This window comes from Mus caroli, chromosome 2, assembly GCF_900094665.2.
Source record: "Mus caroli chromosome 2, CAROLI_EIJ_v1.1, whole genome shotgun sequence".
NCBI lineage: Eukaryota > Metazoa > Chordata > Mammalia > Rodentia > Muridae > Mus > Mus caroli.
This window is the reverse complement of record NC_034571.1, coordinates 44,349,675-44,372,707: the sequence shown is the minus strand read 5'-3', so window position 1 is coordinate 44,372,707 and position 23,033 is coordinate 44,349,675. Positions and strand designations below refer to the sequence as shown.

At 36.1% G+C, this 23,033-nt stretch overlaps 1 protein-coding gene across 2 annotated transcripts in view; it reads right to left on the bottom strand.

Moving 5' to 3' along the window:
* The window catches only part of Mbd5 (methyl-CpG binding domain protein 5), a 358,857-nt gene that overhangs the window by 327,463 nt on the left and 8,361 nt on the right, over window positions 1–23,033 (bottom strand). The window lies entirely within an intron of this gene.

Genomic DNA, 23,033 nt, shown 5'->3' with positions numbered 1-23,033 from the left:
TTGAGAAGTATGTGCTAAAAAAAACCCTACAGACTATTCAAATGCATTAAACAAACATGACTAAGAGCAACACCTACAAAAGGGAGTAGGGAATGCAAAGACTATAAAGGGAGTTTAGGAAGCAAAGGCAAGAGGATCTTGATCTCAAGGTCAGCCTGGTCTGGTATAGGGGCTGTGCGCATCAGGTAAAGAATGAGAGCACGTGCCTATGGACTAGATGAGCTGCCATCATGAAGATGATGCTAATTCCAAAATGATCTACTATCAGGGCAAATTCCAAAGTGTGTGTGTGTGTGTGTGTGTGTGTGTGTGTGTGTGTCCTAGAAACTCTAAAATTCAAAAGGAAAAATGGGGCTCTATAGAGACCAAAAAATGAATGTGCTGAGTGCTCACCCTGGAACAAACAAATGAAAGTGCTGGAACGGACACATGACTGTTAAGTTCAGTAAATGAAAAGGTATCAAAACAATGTGGCACTAACATACATTTGGGGACAGGAAAAGGAACAACTGAGTCTAAAACATCACACATATGATTCATGTGTTTCTGATAAATAGTGGAAGTCATTGAATGAGGAGAAAACAATGGCAAAGGGAAGTTAAAGGGACAAAGGAAGTTGTCTGCACTTAGATCTTACCATGTGCACCAACAATTGAAATGGATCACAGAGCAAAGATACTTAATATAAGAATAAAAGTTGAACTTCTCGAAACTGTGGTATAACATCTTCAAGATCTTGAAAAAGGAGTGTGTGTGTGTGTGTGTGTGTGTGTGTGCGTGTGTGTGTGTATTCACAATGAGATTGAAAACTAAAGCACCAAAAGGCAAACAGATTCTGCTTGAAAGGATTTTACCAATCTAGGCATGAAAGTACATGTCTGTGTTCCAAGACTCGAGATATAGAGCCAAAGGTTAACAAATTTGGGGCCATCCTGAAGCCTTGACTAAAGTAACTAACCTTTAAAAAGAAAAGATATAATCAAGAGTATGAAAAACCTCAAGGAAGAGTAGAAACTGCCACCAGATATCTCATAAATGCCTATTATCCAAAACATGACTAGACTTTTATACTCTAACAATGAAAAAACACTAACTAAATACAAATAGGATATGAATACTTGAAATATGATATAAAAATAACTAATAAGCACAAATATTTTGAACATTATCCATTATGGGAAGAAAATTAAACCCAAATGAAGTGCCACTTCATATTTTAGTAACAAAATACTACATTAAGTCAGTAAACATACAAAAACACCTTGGTGTTGGTGCATGACCTTAATCTCAACATTCAGGAGACAGAGGCAGGTGGATCTCTGTAAGTTTGAGGCCAGCTTGCTCTACAAAGCTAGTTGTAGGAAAGCCAGAGCTAAACAGAGAAACTATTCTCAAAAACCAAAACAAGCAGGAAAGAACAAGCAAGCAAGCAAGCAAGCAAGCAAGCAAACAAAACCAGTAGAAACTTGAAATGCTGCAAGGTCTGATTGGGAGGAGAGAGTGGCTAGCAAGTGCTGTGGCCACTTTCAAAGTCTTAGTTTCTTAAATGATAATCAGAGATTCACAAAGTGACCAGGGAATTGGATACCCTGAGTAGGTTTCCAATAGCAATGAAAACATGTACACACATACTTGGGAATACTATCCACAATAACCAAATAGTGAAACCCTCAAAAATACCCATCAAACACTGATGAATGGACAAATTATAACACAATCCTATAGGGAAATTTATTCAGCCACAAAAATTGTTTATATATGTACTGAAAAGATAAAACATGCTAGCTCACAGTAGAAACCAAATACAAAAGGCCATGGATAATATGATTCCATTTGTACGAGCTGTCTGCAATAAGCAAATCATTGTAGTTAAGAACAGGACAAGTAGGTATTAGAGAACTGGACATCACTGGTCAAAGGTACAGAGTTTCTTTTCATGGTGAGGTGCATAACCACATGCCTATATAGATATGCTAGGTTAGTGAAGTTATGAAGTTTATGTTACACTTCATCTAAATGAACACACACACACACACACACACAGAGGGGGGTATAGATAAAGAGACAGAGAAGGAGTCAGACAGATCTAGAAGCCCACAGTGGTAGACATAAAGTATTACTTTCCCTCTTTTCATTCTCATTCTAACACTGCCAAATTCCTTACAGGTTAGAAACACAGCTGGGCTGGGATATAAAGTGGAAGCACAGTATTTATTTTGTCATCAATTCCTACCCACTGCTTTCTAGGAATTTCCAGAGTTCTATTTTCTCCCTTGGCCCAAAGACAGGTCAAGCATGGCTGAGGTCCTGGGATATCCCAAAAAATCCATGTGTCACATGATTTCTAGTTTATTGAGAGCAATGTGCTCTCAATCAGTGTGTTATGAAAACCAGAAATATATATACTGACATCCCATCTAATAATCTATCAGATGCATGTTAGCTACTTACATAACAGGAGAAGGCTTCATTCAGACTACCGCCAACAAGATGATCAGTTTCCCACCTGCTGTATCTTAGGCCCTACCATTTCTAATCAAATACTGCTCCTTCTTCCTGTCTGAGTTCTAGTTGTATTTTGTTAAGTTAGATGAGACTTCACAGTGATTGATGTGGAATTTGAGCATCCCACACAGGGTCGTTTTTCACACAGTTTTCTCTCTTAAATGTTTTTTACTATCAAGGCAGTGAAGTTGTAACTTTAGACCTAATAGTTCATAGTGCTGAACCACACACCAACACCCTACAATATATTTAACCCCACACCTGTCTTTAGCCTCAATTTCCCGTCTCTGCTAGAGGTGCCTTAACAATTTATCACTGTAGTCGTCATCATCACCATCATCATCATCACCCTATGTATGCTGTGATGTGTGTGTGTGTATGTATATTGTGTGTGCAAGCACTCCTGTACCAGGACACAAACTTGGAGTTCAGAGGGCAAGTCTCAGGAGCCAGCTCATTCACTTAACCTTTCCACATTTCCATACATTTTTGGAAATCGACCTCAAATCAGCAGACATGCATAGCCAGTGCTGCTCCCAGCTGAGACATCTCACCCAATTCCATCACAGCATTTTTCTTTCTCTGAGCAAATGATGTTAACACTGACTTTGTGTTTCAAACTACCTTTCCTAGAAAGCGAGAGACCTCTCTAATCTTCAACTGCAAGCCAGCTGTTGACCACACAGTACAGTCAGTATTCCTTGAGGATGACAGCTTCTCCAGTGGGCGCACCTTCCTTTCCTCAGTATCTTTTTATCAAAACTTCTCCCCTAAAGTCATTAGTAAAGGACACTCATTTTCAACAGACATATAAACATATCTTCATGAAATTACCTAATTTATTAAGGGAAGAGGGAGTTTCTTAGTCATCTTTGTTAACTCCAGTACTTAATATATAAGGAGGACTCAAAAAATCATTTCTTAAATAAATGGGCGAAAGGGGAAATGAAAAAGCTATCAGCAGATGCAATATATGTTAACACTTCTTGAGTCCTGTTGAAATGTTTTTATGAACCAGGTACTGCCAACAGCTTTCTCTTCATTATTTTAGAATCTTCCTAAAAACTCTAGAAAGTAAGTGGAGTTTTGAATGTATTAAAGATGCTTAATAGAGGTTGAATACTTCTATATTTTAACTTGAATGCAGATCAAAAAAATTCATGTTCTAAGCTACATCAAAATGATAGCAAAGGTATAACAAACAATGGATAAATGATTGCACTCAAAAAGCATATTTAGAAATTAAGTTGGAATTCATCTATTGCACCTTGCTGGAGCCATTTGTGTAAGGCCTTCATTTACTGAGCTGGCCTTGCTGTTTCTGTATCTGTGTTTCTGTACACATAGATCCTTTAGGCTAGGGAGCCCCAATCAATCTTATTTGTCCAGAAATTCCAACTCACAGCTGAAATTCTTTTCACTTCTTATGTGAATCCTTTTTGACAAAGGAGAACTTCTCATCATGAGACATTAGCATTCTTCACAAGTACTTCAATTAGAGATGACATCAGATTTGTTTCTTTATGTCTGACTTAGTCACTCTAACTTCTTTAAAAGGCAGAGCCCCATTCTTGGGTGCTGAGGGAACATTACCCATGTATATAAAAAGGCATTTAGTAAAAATACTACCTTACATTTTTAGTTCCTACTTTGACTTCTTGGTAGGCTTCAGATCTAACAGTGTACAAGCATGATATTAAAAACATCCACACTTGCTACTGCCCATATTCCTTCCTCTTAAAATTTCACTCTACTGCCACATAAATTGTATTCCATTCCCTTTGCTGCAGAATCCTTACTTTCATCTAGAATTGTCTGAGTCCTTGCAAAGCTTAATGACCACGACAATGTGAGAACATGTGATGATGCAGGCTAAATGTGATGGCAAAAATAAAATCAAAAACCTTCACAGTCGTAAGGGTGCAGAAGCAATACCAGAAGAACTTCACAAAAAATTAATTAATCATAAAAAATGAAGAAAGGACAAATTAAGTATGCTTGTTTAAACTCAGGTGACTTATAAGAAGTGACAAATGATGTAGGGATTGTAGTAAAATTAAGATGGTGTAGGAGGATGGCTAAGCCTGTGGACACCAGACAGAACACAATGCATGTGCACAGGCAAGAACTGAAGAACCTAGCATGTTGAAGAGAGAACAGTTATGTGAGTTGAAATATAAATAAAGTAGAAAGGTAATAGGTGATAAGGCTGGAGGCCTAAAATTGAAGGACGATAGTAAAGGTGAGGGCATGTATGCTAGACTGAACTTGGGTTTTTATAAAAATCATAAGAAGGAATAATCATGACATGTTATTTTTGTATTTGGAAACATATAACTCACAAATGACAATATGGAGAAGACAAAAAAAAAAAAAGGAAAGCAAGAGGCAGATTAACTAGCTAAAGAGATTACTTACTGTCACTCTCCATTGAAAGAATGAATTACAGCAACTACAATGTACTTGAGGCAAGGCAGAGGTGGCAGAAGACTCATATCAAGGAGTGTGTGTGGTAAACTAAAGTAACTTCTCCTCCAACAAGAAGAAAGAGTTTTGTGGAAATATAAAATGTCCTTGAAGACCTTGCATTGTATTTCCTTTGTATCTGTAGCACAGAAAGCCCTCAATAAAACAATCAAACCTGGTGAGGGGCTGGTTTCATCTGTGGACTACAGAAGCATACATAAATGAAGACACATTTTGTTACCCGTTGTGGGAGTCACAGTCCTCACAATGTCTGCTCTGACATATACAATGAATGCTTCAATACTTTATAGCACAAGGCAGAACACATGGAAGATAAGAAGCACTTCCCACTTTATATTGGCTAGTAGCTGAAGATATTCGCTTCTAAGTCTTCATCTATCTACTATTTCTCCTAGGGCTTGTAGCTAGTCTACAGTTTACCAGAGAAACTGAGCTGATTTAATATTAGATTTTTCTTTATAAATAACAAGCAGTAAAGTGTCATATAGTGTTTTTAATCACATTCTGGAAAAACTTGAGCAAGTTGATAAATTGAACCCTTAATTTAAATCTGTAGAAAAGGATGAATGACTACTTTATATAATAACAATTATGTAATACAATATATAAGCCTATTAATTATGAATGGTAAACACAAGAAACTGATCAAGGATCTGTCATTTTTCTTCATGGGGAAGAAGAATCAATCAATCAATCAATCAATTTAATCTATCTATATCTGGTAGTTGTAGTTAAAGAGAGTGGACATGTTTTCAAGTCATGTAAAGGTAAAGTATTGCATGCAAGAACTATTTAAATTCAATTAAAAGATGAAATGTTCAGGCCTGGCAGTAGTAGTAGCTCATGACTGATCCCAGCACTTGCAAGGCAGAGGCAGGCAGATCTCTGATTTCAAGGCCAGCCTGGTTTATTGAGCTAGTTCTAAGATAAATAAGGCTATAAAGAGAAATCCTGTCTCAAACAACAACAGAATAATAATAAAATAAAAAAATAAAGAGAAACATTTAACGTTCATTTAATCTTGCTTGAATTTGTTTGCTCATTGATAGAAATAAGAATTATATTGAGTTTGAAGATGATGGCAGCATAAATGATCTTCTTTATTTGTAAGCCAGGTGCTTTTCGTGTACAAGCTAAGAAGCTTCTACTATAATTCTTCTAACCATCATTCAAATGTGAAAATGACATGTAGTTCTTACTGAAAAGATAAAATAGGTTTTGGACCTTTTTTTTTTTTGTTCCTGGTCTCTGTGTGTGCATCGGTGTTCCTAAAAAGTACAAATCAGAAGAAACAAAGACACTGAATTCATCAACTCAAGTTCTATATCCTAAACGTAATAAGAAAATAAAAGAACTCATCATCTGAAATTAGAAGCGTGAAGAAAATCACCAAATTATAACTTCTGCAGAGTAACTATTCTTTTCATAAAAATCCGGAGATAAAAGGAGACAAAATAATTTCTTAAAAGGAAGTTTCACCTACTTTCTACAAATAAGAATTTTAGGAATAACATGTTTAACATGATAATACCCACTGAACGGTTTAATTTTTCCTTTAAGAAAAGATATACAGATGAACATTAAGAATTTTATCATACAGAGGAATAATTAAGTAATACTAAAAAATATTTTAGCATAGGAATGCTATTTCTGACTTGTCCACTGGTCACCTGTTTTTTTTGTATGTCCTTCCATATTTAATAAAATGGAAATGTGTTGTAGGTTACAGCACACAGCAAGGGAAGGAACATTGAACTGGGAGCTGCAAAGGCTGCTCCTAGAACAGGAGTGGGATTAGCTTATGGAGCAGTAAAGCAGCAGTTCACAAAGTGTCATTAAACAGAGACTCAAAGTGACCCAGGAAAGGCAGTGCTGAGGCTGAGCGCTGCACACTCCCTCCCACCAGCCTCTTGGGGTGGATCCCATGGCCCGTGCGCTAACAGGGAACTCTGGGCATTCTAAAGCATCAGTCTAGAAAGTTACGTGTTTTCCAAAGTTTGCGAGCACAGTCAAGCCCACCCACAGATAATTTTTCATTCAGGCATTATTAGATCCCCAGAGTCAAATGACTTCAGTAGAGCTTTAGAAAAATGACCTTGCATATCATGTAGATGCTGAGGTTTCATGGTTTTCCTTCATCCCTACAGCCCCAACATGCCCTCTCTCCGTCTGCACAGGTGCGCATGTAGTATTTATATGTCTACTAAATTTTCATAGGGAAGTTATTTTAGCTCAGTTTTTCTTTAAAAAGTTTTGAAAACTTGGGTATGGTAGTACACAAAGCCAAATCATAGCAATTGAGATGTGGAGGTGGGACGATAAGGAGTTTGAAGACAACTAGAGCCAAACAATAAGTTTGACAACAGCCTATCTAAATAAGGCCTTGCCAAAATAAAGAAGAAAAAAAAAGAAATCTAGTTTCCTTACTAGTCTGTGGCTTGTAGTATTTTTACTTTGTAGTGTCCTTTCTTCATCTCAAACTTGTTAAAATAAATATTTTTACACTTATTGTGCATGGTAAAACCATAGGGGTATTGTTGTTTTAACATGATGTAATGGGCCTTGATAATGTGAATCATTGAAAATTGTCCTTGTTTCAAAATGTTTGTCAAAAGATCTTTAGCAATCCAAGAACATACTTAAATGACAAAAAAAAAAAAAAAAAGGAAAGAACGTTTATTTGGATTTTTCCTTGGATTTACCTAGAGCATTATATTTGCTGAGAGAAATGTTTATGCTTCACTTTCTTCTGCAATGCAGCATATTCTTCTTACCAGTAATATAAAGATGCTTGCAACTCTAAAATGTTACACAGCACTAAAAACAAGTGATAGAGACAAAGGCAAAAAACCCAGGGTGGTTTTGTTAGAATACTTATTCTGATGGCTATTATGCAGAGTTAGAAAGGAAGTACAGTGAAAATACATGGCTTTTCTAGACCACAGTAAAATCTACCTAACACGTTTGATTATAAACTTGTCCTAGTTATACCCACAGAGATGGTTTACTGAGATTTGTCTCTTTTCAAAGTAAAAGCACTATTCTCTAAAAACCTGAAAATCAGGCTGCCCAACAGGCGTTTAGGAGGTTAAAGGATATTGGTGCATATCTTTTATGCCTCAGTGCATAAATTAAATCAGCAACCAAGGAGGGGGTTGGAAATTTTTGTTGTTGTTGTTGTTTTAATACTGACTCTCAACTTCAGATTAAAAGAGATATTTAACTTCTGAAGACTACAACAGGGGACTGAAGAGATGGCTCAGCGGTTAAGAACACTGACTGCTTTTCCAAAAGTCCTGAGTTCAAGTCCCAGCAAACACATGGTGGCTCACAAACATCCCTAATGAGATCTGACACCCTCTTCTGGTGTGTCTGAAGGAGCTACAGTGTACTTACATATAATAAATAGATTTTAAAAAAAGACTATACATGTTTACAAGGCAACTATTAGTTTCTCATTAACTGATTAAAGAGAACCAGTTCTAAGCACAACTTTCAAAAAAAAAAACCCAAAAACTGATGATCATTTATTGGTTATGGGTAGTGTAGTGGCTATTCCTGGTTTTCAACTTGACTATATTTGGAATGAACTACAATCTAGAATTGGAAGGCTCACCAGTGACCCTAATCTGGAGGCTGGAAGATTGAAGTTTCTGACCTGGATCTTGGTATAGAGATCTTGAGGCATAGTGGCTATGGATTCCAGAAGATTAAGACAGGGAGATCTTCAAGTTCAATGTCATCTGGGATTAAAGGTGTGGTGGAACACACCTTTAATCAGGGCTACACCTTCTGCCGGAGACCATATAAGGACATTGGAAGAAGGGAGTCTCGTTCTCGATCTTTCGCCTGCTTGCCCTGTGAGACTGAGAAACTGCTAGATCCTTGGACTTCCATTCACAGCTACTACTGAACCATTGTTGGGAACTGTAAGTCATCAATAAATTCATTTACTATATAGAGACTATCTTTAAGTTCTGTGACTCTAGAGAACCCTGACTAATACAGGTAGGTACAGGTAGAACATGAAAAAAAAAGGGGGATATAGGCACCCCTCAGGTGTCCCAATCTTTGCAACGGAACATGCTATCCTTACTTGATTTAGAATAGATGAAGGGGAGTTAGAACAGATGATGGACAGGAAAAAGAATGGGTGTGGAATGACATGGGGCTACTAGAGGGCATACTTATGAAGATCATAGCCTTCCAACACTTTTTCACCAGGAAAGATAGTTCACAGTGGCCTACAGAGGATTTATATAAGTCCATTTCAAAAACTGGAGAACCTGAGTGGTTATATTATCTTTTCTGAAACTTTGAAACTCTTTGGTTTCATCTAACCAAAATGCTCTGCTCTGGTATCAAGAAATACACGTAATAATCTCCATGCTATCCTCAAATGAACTCAACATCATCACAACCTAGTGCTACTGTCTAGAGTACAGATTCGATAATAGCAAAGTCCTCCTTTAAAGATTACTAAATAGTGAAGTAGAAAGTGTTAACATGAAATATGTCAGCTTTGGAACAATAATTTTCAACAATAACTATATTTTATAATAGATCAAGGTTGTTTTTAGACAATAAAAATACCTGGACCCACAGTATCAAAAATAGTGACTTCAAAGCCACAGATATCATCATGCATGAATTCATATGTAACCAGGTTCAAATACCAATGTTCTACACTTAGGAGAAAAAAGATACATGCAAATCCAAACAAAAAGTTTTGCTCTAACATGCTAATGAAAGGGAAACAATAAATTATCTGATAATGGGTATGGCTCAAGAAGCAAGCCTGGTGTGCCAAATCACATGCTAAGCCAGGACAAATGAAATAAGATAACTGTGGGCTAGTCTTTTAAAAAGCAAACAATGTAATTTACAGCAACTACTGATATCTGCCCAATTATCATAATAAAAACAATAATTATGGTATCAAACATTAAATATACAAGAAATTAATACACAACAAAATTAATGTCAATTTCCCTTAGAGCTCATGAAAATAAAATAAATAATAATGTTGCATATTCTACTATGCAAGTATTAACTATTTTCAGATTTATAGATATATACACTCATAATATAAAATAAAAGATATTGCTTATCAGTAGGATTATCTGACCATTAAAAATCAAGGTAGACAATAGTCCAGTACAAAACACCAGTGCATCATTTTTCACTAAAGGAGAAACAGACAAATGTGCATGGTTATTATAACCCAAAGAAAGTAAACAGTCTGAAATATAGTTAGCAAGCAAAGTTAAAGACATTATCACAACATTTTAGTGTTTAACATAATAGAGAACTCCATTCAGTATCTATAAACTATCTGAAAGATAATAAATTAAGTTATAGCTCACTCAATAAAATATAAAGTTAGATGCAAATGGAATTTCACTATGCACAGAATCATTTTTCTCTAGTTTCTAATTAAAAGTTTATTAGTGATTTATTTCTAATTACTATTCTGATGTAATAACTTGATAGCTTAAAAGTTTCCTTGTGTCTTTTAAAACTCAAGTAGAAAGTGATTTTACAAACATTTAAATGTATCAGTAGTACTCTCTATTTAAAAAAATCTTTAACTCGGGAGGCAGAGGCAGGCGGATTTCTGAGTTCGAGGTCAGCCTGGTCCACAAAGTGATTTCCAGGACAGCCGGGGCTATAAATCTTTAGTTTAACACAATTTTTAACACTGTATGTACAATATGTTGGTTCAAAAAATATTCTTAAATCTTACCCAAAATTAAATAAAAAATATTACTAGTTCTTAAGAGACAAAAGATATGTAGCAACAAAACAATGCAGCTTAAAGCATACAGGATATATTATAAGCTTACTACAAGCTGTATAAAACAGAAGGTTTGCTACAGTAGGGAAATGTATTTTATGAATTAAAATCTGTTGCTATCAGCTCATTCCATCTGAAAAGATGGTGTTCATTTTTGATACAAGGAATCTAAGGTTAACTTGTAGCATGTCTGTCTGTCTGCTGAGCTCTAGCTCTTCTGTGCCATATGCACTGTAGGAAGGATGCCTCTTTTGCTTACTATGTCTAGTTTTGCAAACTCAACTTTCAGACTTTTGTTTACTTCTGAAAATTTAATCGTATTATTGTGTTTTGCTTCTCCCATTCTTCAAAAGAAGGGATAAACACATTAGTTCTTCTATTAAATATACCAAATTTTGGAAATAAAAAAATTTGAACCCTTAGATTTTAAATGTAGACAGTAATCCAGAATTAAGAAAATATAAAACAAGCTGGGTAAAATCCTTTCTTACAAATATTTATCTGTTACATTGCATCCCCTCTGGAACTGCCATGTGGGTGTACTGGAATACAACAAACTGTGGTCCTCTGCAGGAGCAGCACGTGCTGAAGTCTTCTGACATGTTTAAAATATCTTCCTATGTAAAGTGCTTGCTACAACTTTCTAGTTACTTGCCTAGCTTTCCTTTCTGTCATCGTCTCATTTAATTTTACATGGGAGATGTAAGTAGACTAGGAAGCAGGTGATATCAGTCCCACGTGTAGTATTTGCTACATGACTTAGGATACCCATCAACTTTTTCTGGATCTCTTTTTTAATAAACAATAAAATTCAGAGCATAAAAAGGTTAGTATTTATGATTATCATTTAGAAATGCCTGACTTAAAATTCAGTCAAATCTATGGCCAAATACTTAATATTTGTCGAAAAAAATGAATAGACCTTCCTTTGTCTTTTTCTGTATCATATGTAAAATATGAGACTGAGTCTCAAGTGTGAGGACTCTCTTTTCTGACTCTATAATATTAATATAAGCACAAAACAAATTTTTGGCTTTAAGGCAACTTTCTTATTTGGAAATCTTTATTATTACCTTAAGTTCATCCCTGATGCCTCTTACTAGCCAACCTTAGCTTTCAGGATAGTCTAAAATGCAAGTAACAATATCATTTTAAAAGAATAATCTTTTATATGAAGTACAACTTTAAAAACACATTTAAGCATGACATTTCTTGGCAGAAATTTAAAGTGGTTTTAACTATGTAAGAATTTACAAAATTATCTGATTTTTTAAGTAGGAATAATTGGGTGAACTAGGTTTCCAAATTCACATATGAAACTAGCAAAAGAACTATCAAAACAAACAACAATAATATTCTAATTACCGGTCCATCATCTGTAAAGATGGCTTGATTTTTATTAGTATGAACTTTATGTATCTGAACTCTGTCTTAACGGGCTGACAAAGATGGCTCAGCACTAAAGTATTTGCCACACAAACCCAAGTAAACAAAAGTCTGAAAGTTGAGTTTGCAAAACTAGACATAGTAAGCAAAAGAGGCGTCCTTCCTACAGTGCATATGGCACAGAAGAGCTAGAGCTCAGCAGACAGACAGACATGCTACAAGTTAACCTTAGATTCCTTGTATCAAAATCAGGCAAGATTTTGGGCTTGGACAAGGAAGTGGCCTCAAGTATTTTGGTCATCATGACAAGCTCTTTGAAACAACTGTCTTGGGATTTTGCTTACTGTCATGTTAGTTCCTTATTGTACTGCTTGCCCAAAATACTTGCATGCAATTCAATTGGTATAAAAAGCAGTTTGGAAAAATTAAATTTGTCTTCAGTCTCAGAATTGACTGGGGTCATGCTCTAATGTTGTCTGTCTTTTTCCTTTTTAATCCTCACTCCCGTGCTGGAGAACCTGTTGACTGAGTAGGCTTGATCACACACAAGAATATGCACATTTTAAGTTTTTGTATGTGTAAAAGTCTTCTATAATGTTGCCTTGTTAATTAGACTCTAAAACTAAACTTTACTTTTTTCCCTAACTTTTGCAGATTAAACCAAGGGTCTCAGTCATTCTGGGCAATAGTCTATCATTACATTACATTCCTAGCTCCTGTCTGTGCCTTTTAAAGAGAAAATTCATCATGCCTTTGTGTGTGTGTGTGCTCAGGCACATGTAAGTGAATATGTGACCATGTGTGTCTGATAAAGCTATATGAAATTGTATACTCTCTTTCTTTCTTTCTCTCTTTCTGATCTAAGCAACCATCTACAATTCTCTTAGACATGGTTTTCTCTTAAGTCTTTCAGTGTTGAAGTGTTTTTCTTCTGGTTCTCAGTTTATCACATTCTTAAAACTGATGAATTATACAGGATATGAGAAAGCAGAATACTTTAAAACAAACTGTTCCCTAATGCCTTAAGAAAAATACAGTATTTATCTCATAAACCTAGAGGTTTTAAAAAATATTTTATAATGGCACATCCTTTATACGTGGGTATCACTGTTCACAGAAAAGAATAGTGAGATGCATCTAGGAGAGTTCACACAATCCTCCTGAATCCATAGAGTAAGCACAGGAACTAGAGTACTGACATCATTAGGAATAAGACAGTTTTGACCTAGTTCATAAAAGAGGGGAAAGATATTTGATGATCAAGATAAAATACTCAACATTGAAGTATCCTAAGGGATAGCTGGGACACCATTTGACTTTAATTAGTCTCATCCAATTAATGCACTTTATCCCACACAACCACTAAGTGGATCAGTCTTAAATAAGAAGACACCAACACAAAACAATGAAATTTCTAAAGATGATTTATTTTGCTAACTGATAGGCTTTTGGAATTCTCAATAAAACACAGAAAATAGCTTGGATCATGAATACTCTGACACAAGAACTATTTTTGCATTCCTATATTCGTCTCTTTTATTGTCATTCTTTAAAAAAGTACTCAACATTTCTGTATCTCAGTCTCTTTATGACAATGGGGAGAACTACTCGAAAGAAACAAATTAAACTGGATGTTTTATTCTTAATGGAAAAAAAGAATTACAAGTCAAACTGCTCAAGTTACTTAATATTATCCTTTTATATTATAATAAGTGCACATTTTATATATATACAAATGTGTTTATGTGTGTGTATATACACACATACATATATACACACAAAAAACTGAGAAAGTTTCTTTTATTAGGTCCATTTTATTAATAAGACTGAATCAAAATGTTTCACATCCAACAAATTTAGCTCTAGAGTCCATGACCTTAAGCATTTTTATAGTATTACCAACTTAAGAAAAAAGAAATTAAGACTAAATATATATTTTTGTTGTTTTAATGGTAAAAGATTGCCAAAAGTCAATGTGCAAAATCTGAATTGACTGTATGCTAGACACAAGGATTAGACATTCTCTATAACATGTTCTCCACAACTTTTAGAGAATATTTTTAACTGTTAAGAAAAGCACAGGTTAGAATAGATGAATTAGACCAGATCATCAGTTATAAGGCACTATTTAACTTTATAAAGAATAAAAAACAGTAAAAAGTAAAAGGAAAATGTTAATCAATATCTACCAGATGCTAAGAGTTCATATGTTCTACATTTAAAGCACGAAATAATGCTAAGAAAAGCATTAGCAAACAGTTTTCCTTATTAAAAAAAAATACAGCACAGAATCTGAGTAGCTCCCCAAAAACTGTGTACTATAGTATTCGGTGTACAAAGCTGGCTCTCAGGTCAAGGGGTATCTCTCAAGCTCTAGTGCTTGCTGCTTAGTAATAAAAATGACTATAATGGATTACTGGTGATATCAATGAACACTGTGGCTAGAGAAGTGCGGAAGCACAATAATATATTTAGTATTTAGCTTTATGGAGAAAGTCTGTGACCTTTATTTCCCAGTGCTATAAAGATAGAGCAAAAGAATGGTATTTACTTACTCTTATATTCTTTACAGAAAATTGCCTATGTATTTATAAGAAGAAAGAGAGGCCCATTGGTGGTGCAAAGTTTATATGCCTTAGGACAGGGGAACGCCAGGGCCAAGAAGTGGGAGTGGTTGGGTAGGGGAGTGGGTGGGGGAGCGTGTGGGGGACTTTTGGGATAGCATTGGAAATGTAAATGAAATAAATACCCAATAGAAAAAAAAAAGAAATATGAGGGAGGAAATACTTCCTACTTGTTTCTTAATGTGTTTTTGCTGCCTGTTATAAGAATTAAATATATTACCTGAAGTCAATAATAGTCAAGCAGCAATCTGCAGAACCATAGAGTTTAGGTCAGATGAACAGGTAACAGGAAAGGGAAACAGAGGAAATAGGTATGAATGGGGGTGGGGACTGGCCAAATGGGAGAACCAAGTGGAGATGGGGAGCAGGGAAGGTAATGAGGGAGGAAATATTAGGAGAGACGGCTAAGTTAAGGGCCATTTGAGAGTTAGTATGGAAGACTAATTCAGTAGAAGTTTTCTAAAATATATACACATATGAAGATGAGTTAAATAAAATTGCCAAATAATGGGGGACACAGAGTCCAGCTGACCATCTCTTGTCACCAAATGAAGCTGCCAATACCGGGACTGCTTTTAGATAATTGAGTTGTTGGCCAAAAGGGTCCCAAGTGAGCCCCCGAACAATCCAGCCTGTTGCCAAGACTATAAGTTGCTATCCACAAACTGACCAGTAAGGCCCTATTGATGAAAACAACACCTGAAAACCTCACTGAAATTGAAGAAGTCCAGCTGGTACCTGGAGCCTTCCTTGCTACATTCCAGCATCTTGGTCATAGGAAGGTACTTTGCATGCTACCAAGAGAGATGTAAATACCAAATCAGCCACAAACTCTTGGTTTAACAATGGTGTCCTGCCAGCAAGATATGCTAGTGAAATGCTGACCAAAAGCTTGTGGGGAGTAAACAACCAATATCTGATTTGATTTAAGGCCCACTCTCCTCCTGCAGCTGAAGGGAACACATACAGAGAAGCACAGCCAGACATTACAGTGACAAACTTTTGAATGATCAGCTCTAAATGAAGTATCACCATCAAATCCCTCCTCTCAGGACTCGAGAACCCTGTGAAAGGGGTGCAGAGAAAGGGTACAAGCCAGAGAGACAGGAGGATGCCAAGAATACAAGGCCTTCTAAATCAGTATGATCAAAGTGCATAGGAACTCAAAGACACTGAGTCAGCAAGCACAGAGCCTACATGGGTCTGCAGCAGGTCCTTTGTTTATAGATTATGGCTTCTGTTTAGTGGTTTTATGGAATTCCTGAGCATGCAAGTAAGTGGGTGAGTCTCTTTCCTGTGCCTTCTCTTAGGCTCTTTCTTCTCTTTGTTTTGTCCAATTCTAATGTACCAGTTTTTGTTTTATCATAATGTTATTTTATTACTATCCTTTAGAAGCCTGTTTGTCTTCTAATGAGTGACAGAAAGGGATCCAGATGGGAGGGGAATTAGGGATAAACTGAAAGAGTAGAGAGAGCAGAAAGCATAATCAGAATATACTACATGAAGAAAATAATAAATCTACTTTCAAAAAAAGATAAAAACAAAAACAGATTTTTGATCACATTCATATACATTAGTATACAATAAAATTCACAAATTGAATATATTACCTATAAAATTCTTAATATAGTGCATGGGACACAATAAATAACTAATTAGGTTATTAGCAATTACACTGGAGATTTGAAACTTGTACTCACAGATCCTAATATATGCTATACATCCTACCACCATTCTTTAATTATAACCTTATTTGATAACAGAGTCCTTGGGGACAGAAGTACAATGCATTTATCACAGAACTAGTGTCTTTAGAAATATGCTTTACTAGAAAAATGAGGTATAAAGCAGAGGTACACAGCAATTTCTGAATAATGCTCAAACCAATCTTTAGTCCCACTTAGGAGATACAGCTGGCCCTTCAGGGTTAATGAACTCAGTAAGTTCTCTTCTCGGATATGATAAGCTTTTCAAGTAGTGGTGGTTTATGAACTCACTATTCCTTAGGTACTGCAACGAAATATGTATCAATGTTATCTATACTGTCATTCAGAATGCTGGATTCATAGTAAATAAATTACGCTAAACATTTTTGTCATTCTTAGAGATTAAAATATGCTTTGAAAAGCATAGTCTGAGCTCAGAAGACAGCGCAAGTGGTAAAGGTATTTGTCACCAAGCCTGCAAGACATGAGTTCAATCCTTGACCCATATGTGGAAAGAACCCACTAGCACTGTCGTCTCCTGACCTCTACTTACTTGACCGTGTCCCCCCGCCCAACTTCTGCACAAACATTTAATTTTTAAGAAAGACGGGAAAGAGTGGGGAAGCCAAGAGTGGGAGAAGATTATCTGAGATACCTGAGAATGCCAGAAAACTAAGCTCAAATTTATTTTACAAATTGTTCATCTTTAAAGTTAATGCACTAGAAGAATTTATCAACTCCCAAATAAGGCAGGAGCCTATCGATTCAGTGAGTGCATTTTTACTTTTATATTTCTTATGGTATTTTTTTGTCAACAACTGACATAATCCATTAATTCTATCATTTTCATAATATTTTATTTCTTGAGCCTCTAGTTACCAGCTAACTTTTTATTAAGAAGAGACAGTGGTATCCAAAGCCCAAATGCAATGAGGATAACTCAATGATGATTACAAAATAAAATTTAAAAAATTCAATTTTATCTTTAAAAATACTATTGCAAATCAGATATTGCAAATCAGATACACCAACATACTCAAAGCTAAGATCATAGCCTGAGATAGGGAGTGCAACCTAGTAATTTACTATCGTTTCTGACTGGGTTAATATGAACATAACAATAAAAAAGCTAATATTAGTATTGTCATTATTGGGTAACTCCATTTTTCTTACTGATAAATGAAATAATTTGGAAAATTTTTATATTCTAGTAAGTGATATAAACATGCATAGATTTATAATGGTTTGTCTTCTATCTACTTTGATTTGTGGCATGTGTTACTGTTCTGTAGCTAGAAGCAGCTGAATGTCTTTACAAGTTGGCCCCCACACTGTGTCCCTTACCTTCATCTGTTAACACTATCCTCTATCAACCTAGCACCTGAAGGAGGCTTTTTCTTCATAATATAGATTGGTCAACCACAACCAGGTCCTTCTCTTTTGAAATGAGACATATTATTTTAATTCCCTTTTTAAGTTCTGCCTAGTTATCTCTAGAAAAGTATGTTATGTTCATAGTTTCCAATCTATTTCTGTTAAGTCTTATAAGATCTGAAACTAAAATCAAGACTGTATGGGAAAGTGCATTATTAGTTTTAGACTGAAATAAAGTGTTCTTCCATAACAACCAGCCTATAACTAACTATGTTTTTCTCATAAGAACAGAGAATATTTGTCTAAGAATTAAACTTAAGGATCAAGGAAAACGGTGCTAACAACAAATGTCTTGGACTTTAGCTCATAGCTATCTATGCCTGTGGCAGCCCTTGGGCTCTTCTTTTCAGCAAATGTTTCTTCATCATGATCAAGGTAATGCTTTCTCAGAGGAATTACAACCCAATAAGCAGTGCCTCGTAACAGATGTCTCCTGGTTTGACTGAATTCTCTAATTACACTTCATGTAACTTTACATGATAAAAATTCTAACTTTGCATTATTTGGTGCAATTGTTTGATTAAATCCTTTTCCATGTCCAGGGTTCAGTTCTTGGAAGACAAAGAACTATGATAATTCCTGAACATACATCCCAGTGAGTACATAATAACTTTCAACAAGTTTGTTCAAGAATGTTCACAATGTATTGGCAAGCCATTGGTTGGAGACATTGAACACCCAGTTCATAAGAACTACAATTTTAAAAATAGACATTAATTTCTTTTCAGCTGAGAAGAAGATACACATTTGTGGAAATAAATTTTCCTGTTTTCAAAAGGAATAAAAACAAAAAACCCAAATCTCTGGTGGTAAGGGTGGAATACCATGTATTTTAACTGCAGAACTACTTCAGGATAGATCAGATCCATGGAAATTTATGACATAAATGGAGAAAACATAAGCTATACTGTTTTCTTTTAGCATTTACATATAGTATGTTGTGATGGTTTGTATATACTTGGGCCAGGGAGTGGCACCATTTGGAGGTGTGACCTGGTTGGAGTAGGTGTGTCACTGTGGGTGTGGCCATAAGGTCCTCACCCTAGCTGCCTGGAAGTCAGTCTTCCACTAGCAGCCTTTGGATGAAGACTCTCAGCTCTGCCTGTGCCATGCCTGTCTGGATACTGCCATGCTCCCACCTTGATGAAAATGGACTGAACCTCTGAACCTGTAAGCCAGCCCCAATTAAATGTTGTTTTTATAAAACTTGCCTTGGTCATGGTGTCTGTTCACAGCAGTAAAACCCTAACTAAGACAGAAGTTGGTACCAGGGACTGGGGTATTGTTGTGATAGGCCTGACCATGTTTTTATTTGACAGAATGTAGACTTTGGGACTTTGGATTTGGAAAGCAGTGGAATGCTTTAAATGGGGCTTAATGGGTCATCCTAGTAGGAATATGGAAGACTTTGTTGCTGGGAGTAATTTAACTGTGTTGACCTGGCCCAAGAGATTTCAAAGGAGAATTTCAGTATGTGGCATAAAGACTATTTTTTGTGATATTTTGGTGAAGAATGTGACTACTTTTTGCCCTTTTCTGAAAAGTCTGCCTGAGGTTAAGGTGATGAGACTCTAATTGCATGGACAAAGGAAGTTTAAAAAAGCCCAAGAAGAGACTTTGTTCTCTGGTTAAGTCTTATGAAGAGAAGTTTGAACAAGCATAGCAAACATGGAAAGGAAAATATAAAATATATTGTTTGAGTATTAAAGGGGTACAAGGAAGCAAAATGGAGCAAAATCCTGTGTTCTAGGAGAAAACAGATTAGGGGAATGGGACCTTGGGGCAAGATCCTACCCAGTTAAATTTAGATCCAGGCATGGTGGTACACACCTTTAATCTCTGGAGACCGGCAAGCTGATCTCTGCATTCAAGGTCAATCTACAGAGCAAGAACCAGGATAAAGCCAGTGATAATGTAACAGTACAAGGGGGTCATGTTCTAGTTCCTGCAAGCAGCTTCAGCCATGTGGCTCTGGCTCTAGAGTTAAGAATGGAAAGAACTACTGGGACAACTGAAGCTTGTTAGCTGGAGCTAAGAAATTAGCAATGATTAAGAAGAGACCAGCATCACTGAGGTGAAATCTTCTGGGAATTGTTTTTTGGGAGCACAAAGAAGCTGTGTTCCAGAGACAGTTAAGGTTGTAAATCGTGCTGCGGCTGGACTTGGTAATGTGTAAGAGTCACCCAGGTGGTACTGGTTTTGAAGGCATGAAGAACAGCTGAGGCTTGGCACTATGGTCATGGAAGGCCACTGGAGAAGGTGTAGCCTCAGCTGTAGTTGATGGCCCAGGACTGAAGGGGTCATGCAAACGATTTGAGGCTTGGCACCATGAAGAGAGCTTATGAGAGGTTATTGGTAAAGCCTAGTTGGAGTGGAAAACCCCAGTGTATTGGAGATGTCAGTACCATGGGATGATCACCAAGAACAGCAGCCGTAGTGGAGTGGATCAACCTGAGCTCAGTGCTGCAGAGGGCAGAGCTGGAGAAGTGATGCCAGCCCTTAGGAGGAGTCCAAAAGATCAAGTGGAATCCCAGACACTGAAACAAGAAGCTGTAACATTGAAATTGCCTTGGAGACTCAAAGATGTTAAAGATGCCAGAGCCATGGGATACATGCTGAGGAAAGCTGATAACAGGGAGTGGAACCAGCCCAGGAGAAAGCAGTTTGTTCCAATCAACAAAGATGAAAAAGTAGAGATCTGAAGACATCAGTCATGGAGATGCAGAGTTTGGAGTTTGCCCAGCTGGTTTCCTGTCTTTCTTTGGGATTACAGTTAAGTGATTGGATGAATCTCAGAGGAGACCTTGAACTTTGGACTTTTAACATTGTTGAGACTGCTATAGACTATGAGGACTTTAAAAGTTGGACTAAATGCATTTTGCATTATGCTATGTTTAAATATGGCCCCAACAGACACATGTGTTTGAACAAGTCTATGGGGTCCAGGGAGTGGAATGTGATGGTTTGTATATTCTTGGGCCAGGGAGTGGCACCATTTGGAGGTGTGACCTGGTTGGAGTAGGTGTGTCACTGTGGGTGTGGGCTTAAGATCCTCACCCTAGCTGTCTGGAAGTCAGTCTTCCACTAGCAGCCTTTGGATGAAGACATAGAACTCTCAGCTCTGCCTGCACCATGCCTGCCTGGATACTGCCATGCTCCCACCTTGATGATAATGAACTTAATGAACCTCTGAACCTGTAAGCCAGCCCCAGTTAAATGTTGTTTTTATAAGACTTGCCTTGGTCATGGTGTCTGTTCACAGCAGTAAAACCCTAACTAAGACAGAAGTATACCTCATAACTGCTCTCAAGAATCAACCTCGATATGAATTTTAATAAGGAAACAAAACACGCAACACTCTTGGAAATACTTAACTATCTGAACTACAGTGTTTCATTGCCAACTAATACCCAGATACACTAGCTTAAGATGCCAATTGACATTCTAGTTCTTATTGCACCATTACTCATTTTCTTAATCTTTGCCTAAATTATTTTCCTCCCATTTTCCTGCTTATTTCCTTTCTGAGTTAGGTTTGAGGAATAAAAATGTAAATCCAGAAATTTACAAATATAACATTTCTAATCTCACCCTTACTTTTCCAGGTTATTTTGAACTTTACTATTTGTTTTTACACATTAAAATTTTAATATTTGTTTTAATGTATTAAAAATAAATATCTTGGGCTGGGTGTGGTGGTGCATGCCTTTAGTCCCGGCACTTGTGAAGTAGAGTTAGACAGATAGGCAGAGCTCTGTAAATTCCATGCCAGTCTGCACTAGAGTAAGACCCTGTCTCCAAAAACAAACTAGCCACAACAAAATAATACTTAAAAATCAAATTTGAAAAAAAAAAAAAAAGAAAATGAAAACCAAATTTTCCAAAGACATCTTCTCATTGGAAGGTTTGTCTTTACCTGAAATCTCTCCCTTCTATGACAACCTAGTATTTCCCCTCATCCTCATTAACTTATCTTTCCCAAAAAGTACATGGTGATTAGCTTTATGGAATTCTAATACTTCTTTATTAAGCATAGTTATATGCTCATTTTCATACAATTTTACAAAAGTTTCTATAGTGATTTTTCAAGGACATATTTCAGTCACATATTTCAGTCAATGCATATTCTTAAAAACTTTCTGCTTTGTTTATGCCCTCAATCCAAACCAGTAGCTGAATACTGAAAAATGTATAGCAATGTTAGGTGGCTCTGTGTTATCTGTATTTCGATGAACACACAGTAACTAGTGTCTCTGATGTGCATATGTAAACGTACTTTCTATCTCAGACTAAAGCTTCATAACTGACATCCTTCAGTATAAGTCAGGGTATATTAAAAGGATTTTCAGGAAGAAGTAAACTACTTCAAGGTACATTATACTATATTCACTGTCCCTTCCTCAAAGGACAAGGCTTCATGTACTTATGTAAGAAGACTAGATCATTCTTTGATTGTGAATCAATCTACAATAACTTTAACAATACTAAATTTCCTTAAGATATTCAGGGATCCATCTATTCATGTGACTATTTGGTCAGGCATATAATTTTTCTGAGCAGTCTTTTTCTTGTTACTTTAACATATACTTTTTCGTGATAAAATTGCTGTATAAATATGAACTTAGGAAATCAAATCTAAGTAATGCTAAAGCATATATTAATGCTAATACAAACATAAAATATAGTTCTTTCATCTATCGGAATTCCAGACACAAAATTTCTATATATAAAAGATGCAAGTTAGTACATATATTCTAGATCTGCAGATACACAAACACACACACAGACACACAAACTCACACACACACACCTCGCAGAGTTTATAAATGATGGAAAAAATAAGCACTACATTATCTGTACAAACATACATTCTCAGATACAACAGAATATTATACATACATTTTTATAAAAATGACAGCACACTGTACATATTATCTGAATTACTTTTGTACTTAGCTTATCTCAGAACTCTATCCATGTATTTATTAACCTATACATCTAAATTTTGTATATTTTTCATTTTTAACTTCAGATACTATACTGCATCTCTTACCTTTCTATCTTAAATCATTCCATATCAAAGGAGTATATATC